The 23,621-nt window shown below is 45.3% G+C and overlaps 1 protein-coding gene and 1 long non-coding RNA gene across 4 annotated transcripts in view; one reads left to right on the top strand and one right to left on the bottom strand.

Moving 5' to 3' along the window:
* NHS (NHS actin remodeling regulator) overlaps positions 1–23,621 on the top strand; it is a 346,591-nt gene that overhangs the window by 255,264 nt on the left and 67,706 nt on the right. The gene's annotated exons all lie outside the window — the stretch shown is intronic.
* Positions 1–23,621, bottom strand: part of LOC144308629 (uncharacterized) — a 65,369-nt gene that overhangs the window by 2,229 nt on the left and 39,519 nt on the right. The window contains exons 2-3 of one of the 2 annotated variants that reach the window (XR_013375035.1): positions 11,719–11,796; positions 4–5,840 (exon numbers count right to left, since the gene is read on the bottom strand). This is a non-coding gene — a long non-coding RNA (uncharacterized LOC144308629). Of the gene's footprint in view, positions 1–3; positions 5,841–11,718; positions 11,797–23,621 lie in introns of those variants that run through there. The other variant, XR_013375034.1, reaches the window with a different exon arrangement.

Raw genomic sequence — 23,621 nt, 5'->3', positions numbered from 1 at the left:
ATAATGTTCTCTCAGAAAGGATGCATTTACAGTGGTAAAGTTTTCAAACATCTCAGAACTCTACGTAGTGAAGTTGGTCTTTGGGGGCTAGAGGGGGCCAGATTGGGCAAAACCTCTGCTTCTCCTCTGATGCATTCCATAGGGCTCCATTTTGGCTAAATCATCATAATTCCCACCAAGACAGCACAGAATGATAATGGTTTTATTTATTATTTTATATGCATTGCCAGTATATGCAGAGTTTTATAGCTTGCCATAAATCGGGAGGGATTATCACAGCTGTTACTTATTTTAACAGGTCACAATACAGTAGTTTATGCCAGATGGTTTAGAGAATTTTGAGAGAGAAATTTTATACAGGCAGCCATATAGATGCTAGCTTGGGTAGTTGCACCCTGAAATTAATTTACATTTGTTATGATATAAAATATATATGAATAAACACATAGCTCCTTATGAACGAGTGAGCCATTTTATAGCCCTGATTTCTTCTGGAAGTCGTGGGGTCTCTTATGAGCAGTGGCGGGGCAACAGTAGGAGTAACGTGCTGCCAAGGAGACGTGGGAGACAAGGCTCTGCCATGCCCATCGCCATGAAGGGGATATCCAGCTTGCTTCAGGGAAGTGAGCTTTGGAGGCAGACCTGGGTTTCCATCACTGGAGCTGGGGAGAATAAAGTAGGGAAGCCAGCCTCCAAGAACATGAGGAGAGGGTGCGTATGGTGGAGCGTAGAGCTGGAATTGGGATCCCCAAGGTCACGAACAAGGTCATGCTGGTGCAAAAGGTTTCCCCAGCCTGCGCAGACCACAGAACATATTATTGCCCTTGCAGATGCTAAAGTTTATGTGTAGAGTTGTCAGTTTCTGGAGTATCAGCAGAAATGGGAAGAGAAACTAAGCACTGATGATCAGCAATCATTTCAGAAAGATTTTTGGTTCCAGGTTTCATAGAACAATAGACTTCCAGAATGACAGACCTAGAGAAAACCTGATAGATCATCTCCACCCTCCTTGTTTCATAGATGAAGAGACAGACCAAGAGGATCATTTAAATACAGCTATCTCAGTTCTTTTGATAAAAAAGTAAAATCAGACTGTCAAGGTATCTGGACTCTGTCCGCTTCCTCCAATCCCTGCTTCATTGATCTGCCCTACCAACTCCTCTCCTGGATCCTGCCTCATGCTGGGAGAGGACCATATCCCCACCCCTCAGAATAATCCAAAGACCAGGTCCAAAGCTTGGCTCAGTTTTCTTGGTAAATCGCCCAAGACATAAAGGTAATACCAGCTCTGGAACAAGAATAAAATTATTTAGCCTTTTCAAGTCAATTCTCCTAGTTCCTATAAGCTATGAGCTAACTAATATCTCTTGGTGTCCACAGAATAATTAAGCAGAAAAGGTGAGTTTAAAGCAGATTTGGAGCATATAATGGGCTTAATCTATGTGCAGAAAAATCCGAAAGTGTATTTCGAAAGCTGCCTAGCCCATGAACGTCAAGGCACGGAACTAGAATCTTTATCATGGATCCCCCCTGGCTGACTAGTAGAAAAATTGAAAGTTTGTGGGCTAGATAATACTGAAATGCCACACTGATTCCAGAGATGCTGAATTTCCAATAACTTCAGCTCTCTAGAACACAGCACTGAGGCTGAAAGTCAGTGAAGGGAGCTTCCGAAGGCTGCAAATAGTTGTGAGCAAGCCCGTGAACTTCATTAAGAACCTTGCTTAGGTTCTTGCTCAGACCATTAGTAACTCTTGTTTAATGAACAGATGTTACTCAGCCATGGTGTCTGTTTTCTTCAGCTCACTGTGGATTCAAACCACGGGGAAGGAGCTAGAAGGAGGGTGAAAGAGGAATGACAGTGGAGAGCTAAATATCAGGGAAAGAGCTTGGAAACCCAAAAAGGAGTCTTTGAAATGTGTTACCATGGAGACCAATAATAAGCCTTCTTAATAAAGACCCTAAGTAGTCACCAAAGCATTAAATTGTGTTTCCTACCATCTGATTAAAAAGATAGGAAAAGTGAATTGTTCAAGGTAGGCTAAATTCTGGTAATAAAATCCCCAACATTTCAGAGCCTTATTTCTCACAGTGCAGTCTAATGCAGGCCAGCATGCAGTCATTTGGGTACCAAGGCTCCTTCCATCTTGGGGTTCCACCACCCGACAGAGCGCCTGTGTTTAGCCAGCAGGAGGGAGATGGGAGTGTGTGTAGGAACGGGTAGGAGTTTTATGGGCCCGGCCTGGAGACACACACCCCGTTGCCCACGTTCCATTGGCTAGCACTCAGTTATGTGGCTGCACCTAACTGCAAGGGAAGCTGGCTGTGGGGGAAAGGCAGAGACAGTCTGGTGAACAGCTAACTAGCCAGTTTCTTCCAGGGAAGGTATAAAATAGGCTTTAAAATAACAAGGGGCTTCAGGAAACTGCTCGTGTTTGGATAAACTTTAGTTACGTGCAAAATCACCTATGGAGACTTCCGTATTTCCTGGCAGTACCAGGTAAAGGGAATATTTATGCCTTGAGCCACAGTATAGATCATAGGCTGACAAACTGTGGCCCACGGACCGAATCTCACCTGCCGCCTGCTGTTGTGGATAAAGTTTTATTGGGACACGGCCACATCCATTCATTTATGCCTCGCCTGTGGCAGCTTTTGAGCTACACACACAGCAGCAGTGTGAACTAGTTTCAACAGAGATTGCGTGGCCCACAATGCCTAAATTATTTACTGTCTGGCCCTTTACAGCAGAACCAGTTTACTGATCACTGTCCTACGGAGGACACATTTGCAGTTGTTTCTTCTTGAGACTGGGTATCCTTGGCTTCCAATAAAAACAAGTAGGATACCCACTTGCACTGGGATGCAAACTCTGCCCTTAAAATGCCAGTTCCAGCAGGGCCCAGACCCTGCTCTCCTGGCCAGCACCTAGCACAGTAGCTGGCATCTAAGAGATGTTCAGTATGTGCTTCCTTTGGAGCCCTCAGCCATGGGAAGCATCGGGTACTCTAACCACCTTTCAGGGGACAGGGACCCCAGAAAAACTACTAGACGAGCATGCACATGAAGACTTCTAACAGTTAGGAAGGAACTGCCTTTGTTGGGCTTTTATTATGTGCTGGCACCATCATGGTGCTTTGTATCTTTTATTTACTCTTCCTAATAAGCCTATAAATTAGGTATTCCTGTTTGCATTTTACAAATGAGGAAACCAAGGTTCAGAGAAGTCAAATCATTTTCCCAAGGCCATACCGCTAAAAGGTGGAGGAGCTAGGATTCAAGCACAGGTCTTCCTGGGACAAAAACCCGGTTTGTTGGTTTGTTTTTTTTTTTCCCTCTACACCATGGGAACTGCTAAAACTTCATTCACGTGCAAACTATCTAGTTATATCATTTATTTTCATTATCACTGTTAATAACAACCTCGGTGTTGTAAAGATCAATGTGAAGGGGAAGATGTGGCCATTTCCATTACTTTAGGGAGTGCTGGCAAGGCTCTCCCTTGACAGAGCAGCCCCAAAAACCCGGAGCAACACAGTTCAACTCTTGGGATACAGGGTTAGTGATTCGGCCACCAGCTCCCTATGAGCTCACCATCTTGCTCACCTAGACATAAATTCTCATTTCAGAGCCTGACCAGTTTGAGTCCCCTGGTGGGACTTCCAGTGTTCCGAGTAGAGTGGGTCTGGGAGCTTGTGAATACACACGGATCTCCAGACCTCACTGTGCACCTCTCCCAGGTGTGGGTGGCACAGGTTCCCAAATGCTGCTGGTGCCACCGATCCTTTGATGAGCAAGTCTAAGGGAAAGACTTCCCTTTTCTTTTCAGAAGCTCTGGCTGGCCTTCCCATCCACCCCATACTTCATATCAGTGTCCACTCCATCAGGCCTTCCTGAAGTCTAAGGGGCACAGGTCGGCTGTTGGCGGACAAAACTGTTCCCATGGACCTCTCAGTGACATTTGCATTCTCAATCATGCTGCCTCCTTGAAACTTTTTTGTCCCATGATTTCTGAGATAGGGCCCTCCTTCCCTCCTGGTCTCCTGCTTCTCTGACTCATCTCTTTCTTTCTCTCTGGTAGCCTCTTCTCCTTTGCCTACCTAGCCCTTAAACTGTAGGGTTCATGGCTCTCCTCTGATCCTCATGGGGGAGTGGCCACAGCACTTCTTTCCTCCTCAACCTTCCTGTCCTAGCCACACCATCTTTCAGGGGGACTCCGGCCAGATCTTCTAACCTTCCTGGTAGCTGGCAACCCTCCAAGGAGGTTAGTGTGAGTGGGGTCGGAGGACAGCAGCCAACCCAGACTAACTTGGGTTCGATGTGATATTTCATGTGACCACAATCATAATTCATAGTAATGCCAATTAGGAAATGCTCTACCAGTGCACATGCAAACCCTGTGATTTCTTATGACCTTGGCAAGTTAGTGTTTCACCACAATCTGTGAATTATGGAGGAGTCACCGGCCTCGTGGACATAGTACTGCCCACACATGTAAATCTGTCCAGGGCATAAACCTCCCTATTTGAAAATAGATGACCTGGTCAGAAAATAGTCAAGTTTTTCTGAAATGGGTTTCCAAGGCATCAAGACAGATTACCAAAAACTGTGTCCCACAAGGCATCTTTGGATAATTTCATCCACTGTTTTTTTTCCCCCTTGTTATATATTAGGGTATATCCCATAAGTGGTGCAGTGGCCCTAAATGGCTTTTTTCTCTTCTGCATGCTGTTGTTATATATACAACCTACCAGCCTAAGGCATGGGCACACAATGCCATGGTTTTTAACCCTGATTCAACCCCACAGCTGGCTTAGTAAATCACCCTTCCCTGGAGATCAGTTCATCACTGTGAAGGCATTGTCTTTGCAGTGTTTTTAAGCCTGGGCAGAGTGAGTTGTATCTAGGATGCAAGGTTTCAGCCACCAGAGATGAATAGGGGGAAGGGACACAATGTTACAATCTGGGGGCTGCCCTAGTCCTGTTACACACCCGGCACCTACTCCACACCAGTGTCTGGCTTCCCTCTTGCCGGGGCTGGAGGAGTTGGCACCGTCAGCGTCTCTCATTCTTCTGCTGTTGGTCAGAGACTGGGGACAAGGGAGGTGAGAAGGGAGCCGCGGGGGTGCGGTGCTGAGCAGCCGTGGTCGGTCCAGCCTGTTGGTGATGTGCCGAGCCCACTGCCACTCCGGGCATGGGTAACACGCAGCACGGGCAGTCGCGCTACCGGAGAAGCAAACGCACAGGTTCCAGAAATCCGGACCCAGCATCCTCCGCAATCCCCGGCTTGTCTAAGCGCGCAGGGCCGGCTTTGTGGCCGGCTCCCGCGCACCGCGGAGTTTGGGGCTGGGGGCTGAGTCCTGCAGCTCACTGCGGCTGGCGGCAGGGGACGGATTATTTTTAGCAGGTTCCCTTTAGCCCAGCGGAGCTGGGAGATGTTCACGGAGCCGGGCGGTTGTCTGCAGAGCGTTGGTGCAACCGTGCCTGCTGCCCGGGAGGTTTGGCTGCCGCAGTCCCCTCCATTCACTGGGCTGTAAATCGAAGCTGTCTACACCGGCAAGGCGCTCGATCTCAGCGTGGCCCTGGGGCTACGTCCCGCCCAGGTCTCCCGGCACCTGATTTCCCAGTGGTCAATTAGGTGTCTCAGCCTGCAGCATTGAAGCAGTGGAGGGGCCAATGCCCCGGCTTTGATGGAGCGCGCCGTGCGCAGAGACCTCCCCAGTCGACTTCCTCATCAGAAGGCAGCATCCATTCATAATTCTCTCCCTGCCTGTGGACCGAGTTAGGCTGGAGCTGAGCATGGACTCCTGCGATCTCCCTTTTTGCATCTGAAGGAGAAACTAAGATAAAAGGCAAAAGGAAGAGGGAATGCGGTCCTAACGCAACAAGGCGCTGGAAAGCCCCCCTCCCCCCGAGAGGCCTCTCCTTTGCGGGGAGAGGGAGAAGAGGCATATCTTGAGCCCAGCGCCCCAGCCAGCTGCTGCTTCGCTGCGGAGCCGGCACGCATGCCTACCTCACCTGACGGCCGCATTCCTGGGGAGCCGGCGCGGGGCCCGGCGGCGCGCCCAGGGCGCACGGGCGGTAGGATCTCTGCACCGGGGGAACGATGCGCGGGCGGGCTTCCCAGGGCCGAGCCCGAGCCTGAGCGGGCGCCCGGGGAAGCTAGCCTTGGCGCGGCGCCCCACCGCAACCCCCCGGGATGCTCCGCGACTCGCAGCCCAGGCCACTCGGGTGTGTGGGAGATGGGACCAGCCTGGGGGGAAGGGGTAGGGGCAGGTGACATCATTTTAAACTAATTTTTCACACCTCTGGGTGGTGGGGGAACTTGGGGGACGGAGGAAGCAAGAGCCGCAGCCCCGCCGCGCGCCAGCCTAGGAGGAAATCCGCCCCCCCTCCGCCCCGCCGCCCCCAGGTCTGAGAGTCAGGTCCCCTTGGCCGAGCGGAGTGAGGGTGAGCAGGCGGTCAAGGTGCACCGCGCGTAGCTCCGAGGGGCGAGGGGAACAGCTCTGGCTTTCAGGGTTCTTTTATTTTAAGCATATTGCAGCTGCAGCTTTGAAGTTTGCCGCCTCCACCTCGCCCCTCATCCCGGGTTCTGGGGCGGGGCGGCACTTTTCCACGCGGCTACCCAGGCCCTTACCAGCTGAGTGGAGGGGGCCTCTCGGGGCTGCAGGGGCTGATGGTGGGTTTCCTATAGGGGGCATGTGGACTCGAGGGCTTTGTGAGAGGGAGTGTGCCCCGAAGTCCAGCCTTTTGGGAGCTCCGAGGGCTGGGGAGAAGTCGGGGATCCAGCTTGGGGCTCCATCCTGTTTTCCTGCCCTGCCACTTGGTTTTGGGTGACATTTTGCCTGTGCAGGGGTTTCACTGTCATGGAGCTGGCTGTGATGCTGTAAGGCAAATGGACTGTTAGGATGAGCTGGAAGAGAGAAGCGAGAGAGCTGGAGCTCTTCCTTTTGTGGCAGCGTTAACCCTATTGCGCCTGCTCCCCTGACACACCTGTCCACCTGGGTCACCATCTGTGGGCATGAGTGGGGCTGCCTGTTTGAATAGCCCTGCCAGACCTGGTGGTCCAGAGCTGGACTTGCCCAGGGCATGCCAGGCCAGGGAATGCGCGGGCAGCGAAAGAGCAAAGCCCCAACTGGTGCCCCCTTAAGGGCAGGTTAAGCAGGCCCGGCCATGATGGTGCACGGTGTTGTAGCCATAGTGTGGTCTGCTCTTGAGTTTGGGAGCTCCTGTTTTATGAGGTTTCTGTTATGCAGTTTCGTGCCTCCTGGTCACCAGTTTGTTTTTCACAGCTGCTTGTGAGCAAGGCAAAGATACAGCATCTAAAAATAGCCCTGCGGCTGGAGATGCAGCTTAGCTTGACCCCACTATTACAAAAATGGGGTCTCCCTTCCCAGCTGCATGAGGGTGAGCCAAACTTGGGCCCCCAGACAGCATGAGACCAGGTCCACATATCCTTCAGAGCAGTTCAGCAACCATCCTCGGCAGGGCAGGGATGCTGTGGTGCTGGTCTGTGTGAGAAGGGCAGTAGCTCATCCAGTCCTATGTGAGGCCCAAAGCAGCTGGGCTGCAAGATTGGGGGATGGGAGCCCAGACAGGGACCCCTTCCCCAGCCCCAGCCATTGGCACCTGCAGCTTTACATTCCCTAGGAGTTCCAACTAGCCATATATATGGGGCTTCCTCCTCTGTGCTCAGGGGACAGCAGGCCACTCCCCACCTCCAAAGGAGTCTGGCGCAGAATACAGAGGGACCCAAAGGTCCAGGGTGGCACTGAAATCATATACCAGCTTCCTCAGTGCAGACAGTAGCTGGGGTGCTACTCTTTCCTTTCCAGATGGAAACCCCTGGACAGTTGAGTGACAAACCTCTTCCAGGTAATTGAGAGGTGCCCATTCTGTCTCAAGGGGGCTGCCCCCAGCTGATGGAGAAGGTACCACATGGAATGGAGCCAGGAAGGGCCTGAGAACTTTTCAGTGGCCACAGTAGTCTATTCCTGTGGGTTGTCGATCCTGAGAGCCTGTTAGGCCTCTCCCATTATTTATTTTCAAAAGCCTTCATTTCCCCCATGTTCATCTTTTCTTTGGAAGCAAAGGTGGCAAAGTCCAGCTTAAAGTAAAAAGGCTCCTCTTGTTCTTGATTGACTGAACTAGAGTTTTTTTTTTGTTTTGTTTTGTTTTGGAAAAAAATGCATTGGCGATTGCCAAAAAATGTAAATGCCTAATTGTCTACAGTGAAAGAAACAAACTAAAGAGCATGAGAATCTAGGAGGGAAGGTGTGAATACCCATCACTGGTGCTCTATTCAAGGTAGACTCTACTCGATAATTCTCTTCTCCCTTCCAAAGTGAATTTTGATTTTTAAAAGTTTACCTTATTTTCTGTAGATCGTAAGTATAACCACTGGCAAATATTAAGGTAGCTTGATTTAGGGGAAGGAAGAGACCAGGAAATAGAAAGCACCTCTAAGAAATCACTTGTTCCTCTAGTTATCTAGTAGAGACTTGGAAACAGTTTCTAGTTTATCTTTAAAGTGTTCCCGCCATCTTTGTGTTCCCTACGGAAGATGTGAAAGTGATGCTGATTCAATCTAGCCAAAAAGCCCAGTAGCTAACTCTTTGGCCCACATAGAAGAATAGATGGGAAGACCATGAGTTGGGATTCAGATTTTATAAAAATGTCATTGACTTTGCTCTGCCTATGCAAAGAAGATGTCAACAATCCCTTGCTCTTAAACAAGAAGGGGCTTCTTCCTCTTGAAGTTCACAACCTGAACCAGCAATCAACTAGAGACACTGAGCTTATGGGTCAACGAAGGTCAATACTGTAACAAGCCCCAAATCTCAGGAGTTTAACACAATGCAGCTTATTTCTTATCACATAACATCTAATCAACTTTGGGCTTGTAATGATAAGCTGGTATTATGCCTTCTTGTGGCTCTACTTATCCCATAGGGCCTCAGAGTCCTTCCCGGGCTTCCTCTGGATCTAGCCATCCCTCAACAGGGAATAGAGAGAGCATGGAGGCTTGTCCTGGAAGTAGCACACCTCCTCTCCACCCATATTCCACTGGCCAGAACTCAATCACATGGCCATATCTACCTGTAAGGGAGACTGGGAAATGTCTGTGCCATGGCAATAAGCCCTCCAGTGTGAAAGACACCCTTTTTTTTAAAGCTCTAGTCTGGGATTTGGGTTTGGCTCTGGACAAGTCATGTAGCTAAATACAGATCTCCATCTTAAAAATGGTGGTAATTCCACCTGCCCTTTCCTGTCTCAGGAATTTGGAAAGGTATAGAGATATAAAAGGCTCCTAGAGGGACCATCTGGTCTAGCCTCTTTAGGCAAGGTCATTGTCATTATCCTCATGTTATAAATCACTTGCCCACTGTGACACAGCTAGTTTATGGCAGGGCTGGAATCAGAACCAATTATATTGGATATAGTTTCAGAAAGCTGATATACAGTCTCTGGATAGCCTTTCATTGTGTATAATCACTAGAAACAGCTATTCACATTATTTAAAATCCTTGTGAGATTTTTTTTCCAGTTCCTACTACAGAACCACTTATGGTCAAGCTTAGAATAGTCAGGTTACTGGTCTGTGTCCTGTACATATATTAGCTCATTTAATCTTCACAGTAACTCTGGGAGGTAGGGACTATTATCCTCACTTTAGAGATGAGGATGCTAAGGCAAAAAGATTAAGTAACTTGCCCAAGCTTTTATGGATAGCAAGTGACAGATACGGAGTTTGATCCCAGGTAATTTGGCTCCAGAATCTAGCCCTGGATTATTTTACTATACTACATCTCAAATCTGGCGGACTCCATGTCTAGCCCTCTGTGGTGTGTCCAATCAATGCAGACCCTGTTACTCAGGCTTTAATATTCTGAGTTTTCTCTCTCAGTGAGTGACCTTGAAGGTCCATGACAGGGAGTCATCTGTAAATTTGCTGAGGCATGAATTTGAGCCCCAAGCATATGAAATTGATACACAGGGTCACACCCGTTTGAGGGATCCCCATCCCCAAGCCTCCAGCTCTGACAGGCCAATGAGACTTTTTAAAATTTTTGTTCTTCTCATCACTGGGTAGGCAGTAACTATTGTGAAGTAATAAAAATATTTATTTCCTTGTGAAAAACAGCCATCAAATGAGAGAAGGACTTTTCAGTGGAAGGTTAAAAGGCACCTTGGTGACTTGGTGGGGGTTGGGCAAGGTGAGCATAGTCACTTGACTCCAGGTAATTGCTCATTGGGGTTGTTTTGTTTATTGTTGCTTAAGAAACTGCCCCAGAACTTACTGGCTTAAGAAACAACAGCCCATCTATTGGTTCAAGATGCTGTAGTCTGGGATGAGCTCACTGGGCAGTTCTGCTAGTCTCACTGGTAGCCATTCGGCTAGTATGCCACCTGGGGGCTTGGTTCAGCTGGGCTGCTGGGCTTGGCTGCATTCCTCTTTCTGTGTTGTCTTGGGACTTCCTCTCCAAGCAGCCTTTCCATGTGGTCTCTCCAGGCAAGGTAACTGGACTTCTTACCTAGCGTTTTAGGGTCCCCAAAGAGTGCAAAGGCAGAAGCTTCCAGGCCTTCTCAAGGCTGGGCCTGCATCTTGTATTATTGACAGAATGCACACGTCACAGGCCCAGCCCAGACTCCAGGACAGAGAAATTCACCAAGGGCATAAATACCAGGTGGTGTAGAAACAGGCTACCCAGTGGTGAAATCTGAAGCTTCTGTATTTACAAATGTGAGGATTCCCAAAGGTCTCAAGAGAAGTTGACTGTACATTAAAATGTAGGTGAAATCCATTCTTTTCACTCCAGTGGAAAAAAAAAACTTATATATATGCTTGGTTCCTTCTCCATCCCCAAACCAACAAACCATTTATGTCCATGAGAGCACTGATGCTATAGATGTCACTGCCCGAAAGGAAAGGGGACTGAAGGGTGTGACTTCTCTTGTGTCTCCCATACTTTGTCTCAAAGGTAGCAATTTTTAAAAAGTATCAGTACCCGCCCTCAGATATAAACTAAGAATAATTTCTGAAAAGTCAGTAGCATACCAGTTGGATCAGGAGACAAGACTATTTCTGATCTCCGTCTACTCCTCCCCGGCAAGTCACACATCCCCAGGTGACTTAGCAAGCACAGCAGGAGCCCCTGGCTGCCTCAAGAGGTTCAGAGCTGCAATCCTGCAGAAATGGGTTAGTGGGCTCAATCCTTCAGGGTTCCATTTCACATCAGCTTCCCCCTGCCCTTCAGTCACTACAGTCTGTGGGGTACCTGGTTACTTTAATGCACTGCCCATATCCCCCCTTCTCAACAGGACTCAAGCACTCACTAGTCAAAGCTCGGCACTCGTGGCTGGCAGCTCACAGCCAAGTCCCTCTTTGGGAACTGTCCTTGGCTCAAGAGAGCCACCTTGCCCGAGGGCACACCCCTTCCCAGGTCAGCACTACTCCAATGACGGGTCACCTTGCCTCGACTCAGGATAGTTCTTCAGAGCCAAGGCATCTCCAGAGTTCCTCCTCAGGACCAGCCAAGCCTTTGCTGTAACTGTGTCATAGTTGCTTTCTCTCTCTGCCCAGTCCTGCTTAATTCCTCTGCAGGTGTTGACCCCAAGAGCATTTGTACCAAGCTTCTCACACACCAATGTCTACGTCAAAGTCTACTTCCAGGGAACCTGACCTGAAATAGGGGGCCTGTAGACTGGGCTACTTACCACTACAGGTTGGGCCACTGTGGAAACACACAGAAAGAAGCAGGACACATAGAACCGGCCTTCCCCAGATTCTTCTACCTGGGAAGAGAGGACAAGTAGTTAAGCAACAATATGAGAAAATGAGCAAACATAATATAACAGTCATAAGTAAGTCTGATGCCTCGATGATTTTTTCCCCTCTTCACTTTACCCCTCACAAAGTTTTTCCCCACAAAGTTTTTTTTTAGGGATTGGGTGATTCATGACATTGATTATATGGTTAACAATCGTGCCTAAGTGTTCTCCCACCTGATTATTTCTTCCTTTGGGCATGGCACTGGCAATCAAAATTTATCTTTCAAATTAAGGCTATAATTATATTTTGATAAAGATCTAGCAATTCAATGAGAATGAAATTTTGAGGGTTGCCAGGAAACGGATGACTCTGGGTTATAGAGAAGGGTTTGCATGCAGAATACTAATAGGTGGTTCAGCACTCTTATCTAGACCTTTCCAATAGCGTCTGATAATGCAGGCCCATCAAGTACTGTTTCTCTGCTATTATTCTAGGAGGATAAAAGCGATGAAAGATATAAGCAGGGTTTTATGAATGAAAAGGTGATTCATCAGATGTCTTTTGGTCTATCTCACTAGAGTTAAGAAATAGAGTAATAATTATGTGGTGTTACCACAAAATACAAGAGACAAAAGCTTTCTCTTATTTCCTTGCATCCTCTCTTATTGTAAATAAAAGCAAGATGTCTTAGATATTGGGCTATTGTTTTGTGTTGGGAGACAGGGACTTGTTTTTGAAATGGTGTTGACTCGTAGGAAAACAAAAACATTATAAATGTGTATCATGTCATACTCTAATTTTTCTTTACTTTTCCTTTCCCTTTTATACTGTTCAATTATTACTGATTCATTCATTCAACAAATATGGAGTCCCACCTATTATGTGAGGGATCTGAGAGAGTTTAAAATGGATAACCATGTATGAAAATAATGAATAACAGTATAGTACAGTAGCACCCAACACAGTGTTTTGGGGAGGGGTTGGAAGTAATTTTTTTTATTAAAATATAACCTAAATACAATTAAGCTATATACAAGATTTAAGGGTTGAGTTCCATGAGCTCTGACATATACATGTCTGTAACCACCTCCTGAAATGATATATAGTACATTTCCATTACCTCCAAAATTGTTAGTACCCCTTTCTAATCTTCCACCCACTTTAGCAACTATTATGCTGATTTCATATAGAGTAGATTTGCCTGTTCAAGAGCCTCATATAAATGGAATCATATAGTATGATTTCTTAAAGATTTATTTGAGAAAGAGGGCAAGCAAATGTGGGGGAAGGGGCAGAAGGAGAGACAGAGAGAGAATCCTCAAGCAGACTCCCCATGAGCACAGCACCCGACGTGTAGGCACCCCTACAGTAACATTTTTTTAAATGTCTGGCCTCAGGGCACCTGGGGGGCTCCATGGGTTGAGCATCCCACTCTTGGTTTCAGCTCAGGTCATGATCTCACAGTCGTGAGATCGAGCCCCACATCAGGCACCATGCTCAGCACGAGTCTGCTGGAGATTCTCTCTCTATCCCCCTCCTCCTCTCCCCTGTTCTCTCTCTCTAATAAATGAATAAATAAAATCTTTAAAAACAATGTCTGGCCTCTTTCAGCAAAATATTTTTCAAATTTACCCATATTGTTATAAGTATCAGTAGTTCATTCCTTTTTCTTTTTTATTGCTAAGAAGTAATCCATTATAGAAATCTAGCACAGTTTATCCATTTAGTTGGGCTGTATCCAGGTTGGGGCTATTATGAATAAAGCTGCTGAGAATATTTTTGTACACATCTTTTTGTGGATTTATGTTTTCATTTCTCCTGGATAAATAGGAATAAAATTGCTTAGTCATAGGGTACATGTACATTTAGTTTTATAAGGAACTGGCAGAGATTACTCCAAAATGATTATACCGTTTTACACTCCCACCATCAATTTATCAGAGTTCTAGTTGCTCTTTATCCTTGCCAGCAATTGATATATTAGCAGCTATCCTGGTGGATGTGAAATGGTATCTCACTGTGATTTTAATTTGAATTTCTCTGATGACAAATAATGTTGAATACCTTTTAATGTACTTATTAGACATTCATATATTTTCTTCTGAAATGTCTAGTTAATCCCTTTTCTTATTTTTAATTGGGTTCTTTGTCTTTTTATTATTGATTTGTAGTAGCTCTTTATATATTCCAACTGAAAGTTCTCTGTCAGATACATGGATTACAAATATTTATTCCTAGTCTGCCTTGCCAATTTTATTTCCCAGTAGTGTTCTTTTGGTGAGTAGGATTTTTAAATTTTTGACAAAGAGTCCAATTCATCAGTATTTTCTTTTATGGCTAGTCCCTTTTGAGGCCTGTCAAAGAAATCTGCTTCCCTCAAGTTCATGAAGATTTTCTCCTGCATTTTCTTTCAGACGTTTTATAGGTCTAGCTTTTATGTTTAGGGCTATGATCCTTCTATAATTACTTCTTGTATTTGGAGTAAGGTGGGGGTCAAAATTCAGTTTTTTCTCATATGTATATTCAGTTGTTCCAGAACCATGCATAAAAAAAAAAAAAATCTTTTTTTCTCCCATTGAATTAACACCTTTTCTAAAGAAAAAAAAAAACAAAAACAAAAACACGCAGCTTTGTGAGTCAATTTCTGGACTCTCTGTTCTGCTCCATTGATCTATAGGTCTACACTCTTGCCAAAACCACACTGTCTTGACTGCTGTAGATTTATAGTAAGTCTTGAAATCAAGTAGTATGAATCCTCCAGATTTGTTCTTCCCTCTCAAGATCATTTCAGCTATTCCAGAACCTATTCATTTCCATAAGCATTTTAGAATCAGCTCATGAATTTCTTCAGATAAAAACGCTGGGGTTCTGATTGGCCATCGATTTAAATCTGTTAGTACATTTGGGGAGGATACACATTTTTAACAATGTCCTCTGATCCCTGAATATAATATAGCTTATATTGACCTTACATCCAGTGACTTTTCTAAATTCACTCTTAATGCTACCAGTTTTTATAGATTCCATAGGGTTTTTAACCTACCCAATTATCTTGTCTGATAATAACAATATTTACTACTTACTTTCTTGTGTTTTATTACAGTAGTGAGAGTAGATGTTTGATTTCTTTCCAGTCTTAGGGGAATGCAGTCAGTGTTTCATCATTAAATATGATGGTAGCTATAGATTTTTTAGAGATGACCCTATCTGGTTTTGGTATCAAGACTTCATAGAGTGAGTTGGGAAATATTCCCTCCTATGTTTTCTGAAGGAATTTGTGTAAATTAGTATTATTTCTTCCTAAAATGTTTTATGGAACTCACTGATAAAGCCATCTGGGCCTGGAATTTTCTTTGTGGGAAAGGTTTTGATTAAGAATTCACATTCTTGGGGCACCCGGGTGGCTCAGTCAGTTAAGCATCTACTTTCAGCTCAGGTCATGACCCCAGGGTCCTGGGTCAAGCCCTACATCAGGCTCCCTGGTCAGTGGGGAGTCTGCTTTTCCCTCTGCCCTTCCCCTTCCACTCATGCTCTGTCTCCAGCTTTCTCTCTCAAATAGATAGATGATAGATAATAGATAGATAGATAGATAGATAGATAGATAGATAGATAGATAGATGATAGATAAAAATTCAAGTTCTCTATTTATATTTTCTATTTCTCCTGCCAGTTTTTTAAAAGGAATTATCCATTTCATCTAAGTTGTTGAATATATTAATACTGTAGACTAGAGTAGGAAGAAACACCAAAGGGTAGCACTTGAGGTGATACTTGTAGAAAAGGGACTTAGACGAGAGGGGAGTTGTAGTGAAAGAATGGTGTGAGGAAAGACATGGAGTAGGATCTGCAGTGGGTTGCAGTACCTGGACTGTAACAATCAGGTTGAAAGAGAAATTTTGGGTAAAAGAGAAATGGAAAATAATGTTAAATAGCTTCAGACCTAGATCAACACCATATTGAGGAGTTTGGACTTTATGTAGGCAATGAAAAAGCCCTGGATGATTTCCAAGCAGGGATGTGACCTATGGACATGGTACTCCAGGTAGATGGATTTGGAATAATAGACAGGTAGAAAGCAGAATGGCAGTAAATGCAGATCTTTTAGAACTGGTGCAGTGTGCAGGGGTAAGCACTGCCTCAGTGAAAGGAGTCTGATAAAGAATAAAGCTGGGAAGAATAAAGTGCTTGAAGTTTTCTCAAGATAAGGGCCTCTGAATATTTATTTTGCTGCACACAACACAGTGTTATGCACCTAGTACACACTTACCTCATTGTGTTATTGCCTCTGTTCCCATATCTACTTCTTTACCTAGACATCCAGCACCTTGAGGAGAAGAACCTAAAGTATGTTCATTTTTTTCTTTTAAAAAAGATTTTGGGGATCCCTGGGTGGTGCAGCGGTTTAGCGCCTGCCTTTGGCCCAGGGCGCGATCCTGGAGACCCGGGATCGAATCCCACGTCGGGCTCCCGGTGCATGGAGCCTGCTTCTCCCTCTGCCTGTGTCTATGCCTCTCTCTCTCTGTGTGACTATCATAAATAAATAAAAAATTAAAATAAATAAATAAATAAATAAATAAATAAATAAATAAATAAATAAGACTTTATTTATTTATTCATGAGAGACACACAGATAGAGAGAGGCAGAGGGAGAAGCAGGCTCCATGCAGGGAGCCTGACATGGGACTTGATCCTGGGTCTCCAGGATCAGGCCCTGGGCTGAAGGCAGCACTAAACCACTGAGCCACCCGGGCTCCCCAGTATATTCATTGTTTTAAAGACTTTATTTATTTATTCATGAGAGAGACACAGAGAGAGGCAGAGACATAGGCAGAGGGAGAAGCAGGCTCCCCTCAGGGAGCCCGATGTGGGACTCGATCCTGGGACTCACACCCTTAGCCGAAGGCAGAGCTTAACCACTGAGCCATCCAGGCTTCCCCTAAAGTATATTCATGCTAAAGTACTAGTGCCTAGCATGGAGTAGACAATTAATACCAAGTGAATGAAGGCTATCTGAAAGAGCGACTGAATGAATGAAAGGCAGAGTACAGGAAAACTGCATTACTTAGGATAGGCTATGTTATGCTCTGTTAACACATAAACCAACAAAGCTCAGCACTTTAACATAATAAAAGTCCTATTTCTTCATCATACAAAGTCTGACATAAGCCTAAAGCACGTAGCCCCAGGAGCAGAGGCAAAGAGAGCGGCAAGGTTTTGGGGAGGTCTTGTAAGGACCAAGCCTGCATAAATGGTGTACACTGCTTCTGCCCACATCTCACTGGCTAGTAGCTGACACTCTGTCATTTGGCCCCAATCCAGCTACCTAGGAAGATGGAGACTATAGATGCACACACAGATATTTGGTAAGCACTAAGGACAATTAGGATGGAGGAAAAGGGAGCCCTGGCAACTGTTACTGCTTCCAGCCTGGGAGAAACCTAATCCCTAGAGACAAGAAGAGCCTTACAGAGGATTTCCCACACAGACCACAGACCAGTTCTGCCAATAGAGTTCAGTCTCCCTGGCCTGCCTTTTAGGCCTTAACAGTTACCACCTCAGGGCCTGCATATTGCTACCTAATTTTTAGATGCCAACTCCTCCAGAAGGAACTGTGAGCAGAACGAAGCACTAATAGACTCCGCTGTCGGTTCCCTGGTAGCTCCAGAAGCCCAAATGGAGAGAGGCACAATGTGGGTCAGGGTAAGAAGTTTTGATGATAAACCTCCTGGGAGGCAGCAAAGCAATCCTGCTCTGGGAGGCATCTGTGCTAAGCTCATGCCAGCTGCCTAAAGAGAACTCCGTATCCTCTGTGATCTGGAGTCTCCTGTTCCAGGATCAAAGCAGCCACCTCAACAGAGCCTGGAATGCATGGTGAGGGCACGACAGCCACAGGATTTTGCTGCTGGGGTGTGTCACGTGTAGCCAGAAGTGTGAGCACCTTGTCTGCTGCAGGAGAGTGAAATAGGAGGAAGGAAGAAGGTTGCCTTCCTGGTGAAATAGGAGGAAGAAGGTAGTTACTGTTTGGTTTTCAGAGTTGGTAGGAGGGCAGAGATGATGAGGGCCAAGCAAATGGCTCCAAGTTTGACACGCAGTGGGTTCTCAAGAAATGGTGCTGTTGCTGATAGTGATGGTGAAGAAACAGGAGAAAGTAAGCCTTCTCCATCTTAAAAAAAAAATTGGGGGAGGGAGGAGGCACTGCAGAAAGCCTGTTCCTTTCCCCCTGGAAGCTGCCTCCCTGAGTAGGGCTGTGGACTGTCTCCCTGTTTCCAGGCACCAATCAGTGGTAGATGCATTTAAATAGAGTGAAATAACAAATGCAAATAAAATGGCAGAACTCTCATAAAATGAGCCACCAGAGAAATGGGAAGTGAACCAACTGGAGGAAAGAGTGACAGAAAGGACTAACAGAGGTATTGTAACTATAAATGAAGAAAGTAAGAAAGCCATTGTCTACTGCCCCTTCCCTCATTCATTCTGTTCCTGCACTCTGGCGTTGCTGTTCCTCAGACACTCAAATGTGATCCCACCGAGGAGCCTTTGCTTTGGCTGCTCTCTCTGCTTGCATTTTTCTTTCTGCACCTCTCCCCTTCGCTCCCTGCTTCACCAGATGAAGGATCTGCTCAGATGTCACCTTTGAGAGAAGCCTTCCCTAACCACCGACCTTAAGTTTGGGTTCCCCCAGAAGGAGACCTTGGGACAAGGACTGGAGTACAAGTGGTTTCCTGGGGCAAGCAAAGCAAGTAACGCCTGTTGGGGAGAGGGGAGGGGAGGGGAGGGAACAGATGTGATAGAGACGTGCTATGAAGCAAGCACCGCGTGGCAGTTTGGAACTCAGTCCTGCTGAGGAAATCCGGGAGAGGTGGAGACCACACTTCTGAGTTCGCTTAACCTCGGAGGAGGAGGTCTGAAATTGTGGAGGGCTGCTCCCAGGGGCATGCATTCTCTAATACTTCTTGCCCTGCTTGTAACCCAGCGTTCTCCCATCTCCAGGAGAAAAACCACCCCCCAGAGAGTCTCAGAAGGTCATGGGAAGCAGCGTTTGGAGTGCCAAGGTGATGCTGGCAAGGCACTGAGCTTATCTGCTATGCCACCCTCTTCAAAACAGCAACCCCATCACTCTTTATCCCCTTACCCCACTTTCTGACTTCCTCACAGAATTTTTGCCACCTGATATTATATCTGTATGTTTATCTGTCTCTCCTGCTAGACAGCAAGCTCCAGGAAGACAGAGACCCCATATGTTTCTCAGTGCCTCAGGTAGGAAGAGCACTCAATGGATGCTCAGTAGTCATTTGTTCAATGAGTGAATATTCAGAGAAAGATAGAAACTTGTTGTTGACATCATCATTATCATCAGCACATGAAAGTGTGGGAGAAGCAGGGCAGAAGTTGCAGGAACAAAGGTGATCATTTCACAGGGGAGGGTCATGGCAGGTGCCTGATTAATATTTGTTGTTTTTGCTTTTTTGAAAGTTTTTATTTTAATTCCAGTTAACACAGTGAGGTATTAGTTTCAGGTGTGCGATATAGTGATTCAGCACTTCCATACATCAGCTGGTGCTCATCACAACAAGTGCCCTTTTTCATCCCCATCACCTGTTTCACCCATCCTCCCGCTCCCCTCCCCTCTGGTAACCTTTAGTTCTCTAGAGCTCAGAGTCTGTTTCTTTGTTTGTGTCTCTTTTTTTCCCCTTTCCTCATTTGTTTCTTAAATTCCACATGAATGAAATTATATATTTGTCTTTCTTTGACATATTTTGCTTAGCATTGTACTCTAGCTCCATCCATGTCGTTGCAAATGGCAAGATTTAATTCTTTTTGATGGCTAAATAGTACTCCATTGTATGTGTATGTCTGTGTATACCGTTCTTTATTCGTTCACCAATCGATGGACAGTTGAGTTGCTTTCATATCTTGCCTATTGTAAATAATATTACTGTAAACATTGGGGTGCATGTATCCCTTTGAGTTAGTGTTCTTGTATTCTTTGGGTAAATTCCCAGTAATATGATTACTGGATTTTTTTAAACTTTTTTGAGGAACCTCCATACTGTTTTCCACAGTGGCCGCACCAGTTTGCATTCCCACCAACGGTGCATGAGGGTTCCTTTTTCTCTGCATGCTTGCCAGCCAATACCTGTTGTTTCTTACATTGTTGAGCTTAGCCATTCTGACAGGTGTGAGGTGATAGCTCATTGTAGTTTTGATTTCTATTTCCCTGATGATGAGTGATGTTGAGCATCTTCTCATGTGTCTGTTGGCCATCTGGATGTCTTTGGAGAAATGTCTGTTCATGTCTTCTGCCTGTTTTTTCATTGGATTATTTGTTCTTTGGGTGTTGATTAGTTCTTTATATATTTTGGATACTAACCCTTTATTGGATATGTCATTTGCAAATATCTTCTCCCATTCCATAGGTTGCCTTTTAGTTTTGTTGATTGTTTCCTTCATTGTGCAGAAGCTTTTAAAAAAGATTTTATTTATTCACGAGAGACAGAGAGAGAGAGAGAGAGAGAAAGAGAGAAAGAGAGAGAGAGGCAGAGACATGGGCAGAGGGAGAAGCAGGCTCCATGCAGGGAACTCGATGCAGGACTCAATCCTAGGACTCCAGGATCACCGCCTGAGCTGAAGGCAGATGCTCAACCACTGAGCCATCCAGGCATCCCATGTGCAGAAGCTTTTTATTTTGATGTACTCCCAATAGTTTATTTTTGCCTTTGTGTCCCGGTTGTTTTTGTTTTTTTTTTTTTTAATGCATAAACAATGAAGACCAGAGAATGATCAGTCATTCCAGTTTCTTGGTCTGATTTTCCTGAGTACTCAAGGATTTTATTCTTGTCATGGCCATGATAGCTATAACCTTTACCTCATATACCAAGTGGAAAAAAACCACCAAAAGTGGAGTTTCTTTACAGGATGGAAAAGTAACATACCCAAAAAGGTCAGGCTAGTCTTGGTCTATTAGAGAGCCCAGGCCCTCAACCAAGACAATAGGGAAAGGAATGTGAAGGGGACAGAGAAAGGAAGTGGAGTAAGATTGATGAAGTGCAGTCCAGGGAAGGAGGCAAAGGAAGGGCCTGACAATCTTTGAGTCCTCACTAACAATTGAATATTCAACTGGGATTTTCTCGGTTTTTGACATGAGCCTTTTGAGATGTATCTAAATAAACACAACCCACTCCAAAGCCCCAAATCCATTGTCACTAAAAAGGCTCTGATAGCCCCACAGTTCAGACCCTGACCCATCTGCACCAGGCCACTGGCTTAAATTCACCCTAGGAGGACAGAGCATCTGGAATTTGTTGCCCCTGAAATGGCAGTTTGCTTGGTCTCTGTGGATTTGCAGAGCACCCTACCACAGAGAGCACTCGTATTTCTGGAATGGGCTTCAGCCAATAACCAATAGCTGAAAAAGACCTGAGAGGGCATAGTGGTAAGCCGACAGTGGTGAGGGAGGTAAGAATCCGGCATGTCTGAATGTCACTTATCCCAGGAAAGTTTATTCTGGAAAGAACAAACCTTTACCTGGGTTGACAATAAAGGCAAATAAATGTTGTGCTTACCAAAGCTATTGGTTTGACACCTTGTGAAGGAAAAATTTTTTAAATAAGTCAGAACACTGACTGAAACTCATTCTTAAGTAAAATGAGATTCCCTGGTTGTGTTTAGGTACTAGCTGCTTATATAAACATCCCTGCCCTAATATTTAATTCCCTGCAGAAATGACAGAAGGGAACCCCATAACATCCCACTGAAAGAAGTCTGTCCCATATCTACACAGGACTGAATCTATACCTTTGATTGAATTCACTGTCAACCTTTGGGAAACAGTCAGCTTAGAAGGTGTTTTATAGGTGATGTGAGTGTAATGAAATAATAAATGGTTCTCATTTATTACTGGAATGACCAGATTAGCCAGCTGTTTCTGCAGTGGGTGAAATTCTGTCACAAATTTCCCTTCCTGATGTTGATCTATTGGTAGAACAAGTAAGCTGATCCTATGTGTGACTTGGACCATTGCTTGGGCTCCAAACAGGTCTTAGGGCTGATGTCATTGACCCATGCCATTTGGTTTGCAGGTTGGTGGCATTTGTGTTTTAACCTCACTTTCTATTGCTGCATGGGTCTAAAGGTGTAAAAGAAAAACAATAAAAGCATTTCTTTACACTTCAAAGGCAGGATACAGCCCATTCCTTTCCTGATCATGTTCTTTTGCCAACTTGATCTGGCCTTGGTGTCTCTGACCAGTGAAGCTCTGCTTTGTGACTTTCAGAGTTGCTATCCAGGGCCAACAGGCACTTTGAAGGCACAAGCCCATGTGGGGTTGGGTGACTTGCTCTGGGGGCACTCAGAAGACATCTCAGCATGGGCTAGCCATAGACATTCCTGGGCACTAATCCATTGCCTGGGAGTTGCCACTGAAGAGAAATAGAGCACAGTGTGTTGGATGGAGGGGGGGCCTGCTGTTTTCACTGGGTAGGTGACTTAGGGAGGTGTGTGTCAGGACAAAGAGTGACTGCTCATAGACTCCTAGAGATAATTTGGAGGTAGAATTCGGGAAGAAAGAGCAAAGGTAGAGAAAAAGCCAGCACTTAGAGGAGCAGGAAAATTGAGTCCTACTTAGTGTGCCCTCCCGCTGTGGATGCTCCAAAGCAACATGTAATTCAGCCTGACTTCTATGCATCTGGTTTTCAAGAATAAGCTTTTGCTAATGCTTACTATAAACTGAGAGGGTGGCTTCAGAGATGTTTTCTGAAGAACAAAAACTTTTGCAAATTATTTCCATAGCATACCAGCGTAGTGAACAACTTCAAATAACCTCATTCATTCATTCATTCATTCATTCATTCATCAGGCATTTATTGAACACTTACTATATGCCTGATACTGTGTTTGGTGCTGAAATCTAGAGAAGAAATAGTATAAGCAACTACAGCCATGTATGGATAGTATTGCCATATTGACTCAGGCCCCCCACCATTTCAGAAATGATCATAATTTGGGGAACGACTATATTTTGTGGTAGTCTAGTAACAGGTCTTCTAAGCAAACTGAAGGAGAAAAGATGAAAGCATTGATCATTCCCCTACCTAAAATTACAAATGACTTAAAGGGCCATAAAAGCATCCACTAACATGATATAGCAATGAAAAGAGAATCCCACTTTAATGGGCAAATTAGGTATCAAACAAAACATTCACTTAAGAAGAGCAAGCCTTGGGATCCCTGGGTGGCGCAGCGGTTTGGCGCCTGCCTTTGGCCCAGGGCGCGATCCTGGAGACCCGGGATCGAATCCCACGTCGGGCTCCCAGTGCATGGAGCCTGCTTCTCCCTCTGCCTATGTCTCTGCCTCTCTCTCTCTCTCTGTGTGACTATCATAAATAAATTTTTAAAAAATTTAAAAAAAGAAAAAAAGAAGAGCAAGCCTCTGATTGCACCGTTGCCATATGAGTTGAGGGAATGGGATCTACTGGAAGGAAAAGCGAATAGAAAGTACAAAGGTAAATGGTAATACAATAGGGATCATGTTGTAGGCCAAGAAAGGCCTGAATGAGTAGCCATGGTGAGACAGTGACTTCAGTGAATCAGTGTAGTGCAAGCTGCTAGAACAAATAACGCTCAATACCTCAATGGCTTAATAAAATTCAGGTTTATTCACAACTTGCAGAATATCTAAAGTTGGTTTGTCTTCATTGGTGGGTATCTCCTCTCCTAGCCAGAGTTCAAGGATTCAAGCTCCTTTTGTCTTATGAGTATACCTAATCTTCAGTACGTGGCTTCTAAGGTCTCAAGAATATGAAGGAGAATGTGTGGGAGGTCTTTATGGGTTGTGTAGGAGGTGGTGCAA

The sequence above is a fragment of the Canis aureus genome, chromosome X (genome assembly GCF_053574225.1).
Source record: "Canis aureus isolate CA01 chromosome X, VMU_Caureus_v.1.0, whole genome shotgun sequence".
Taxonomy (NCBI): Eukaryota; Metazoa; Chordata; class Mammalia; order Carnivora; family Canidae; genus Canis; species Canis aureus.
The sequence above is the reverse complement of the archived record's forward strand: the minus strand, read 5'-3'. Positions and strand labels throughout refer to the sequence as shown.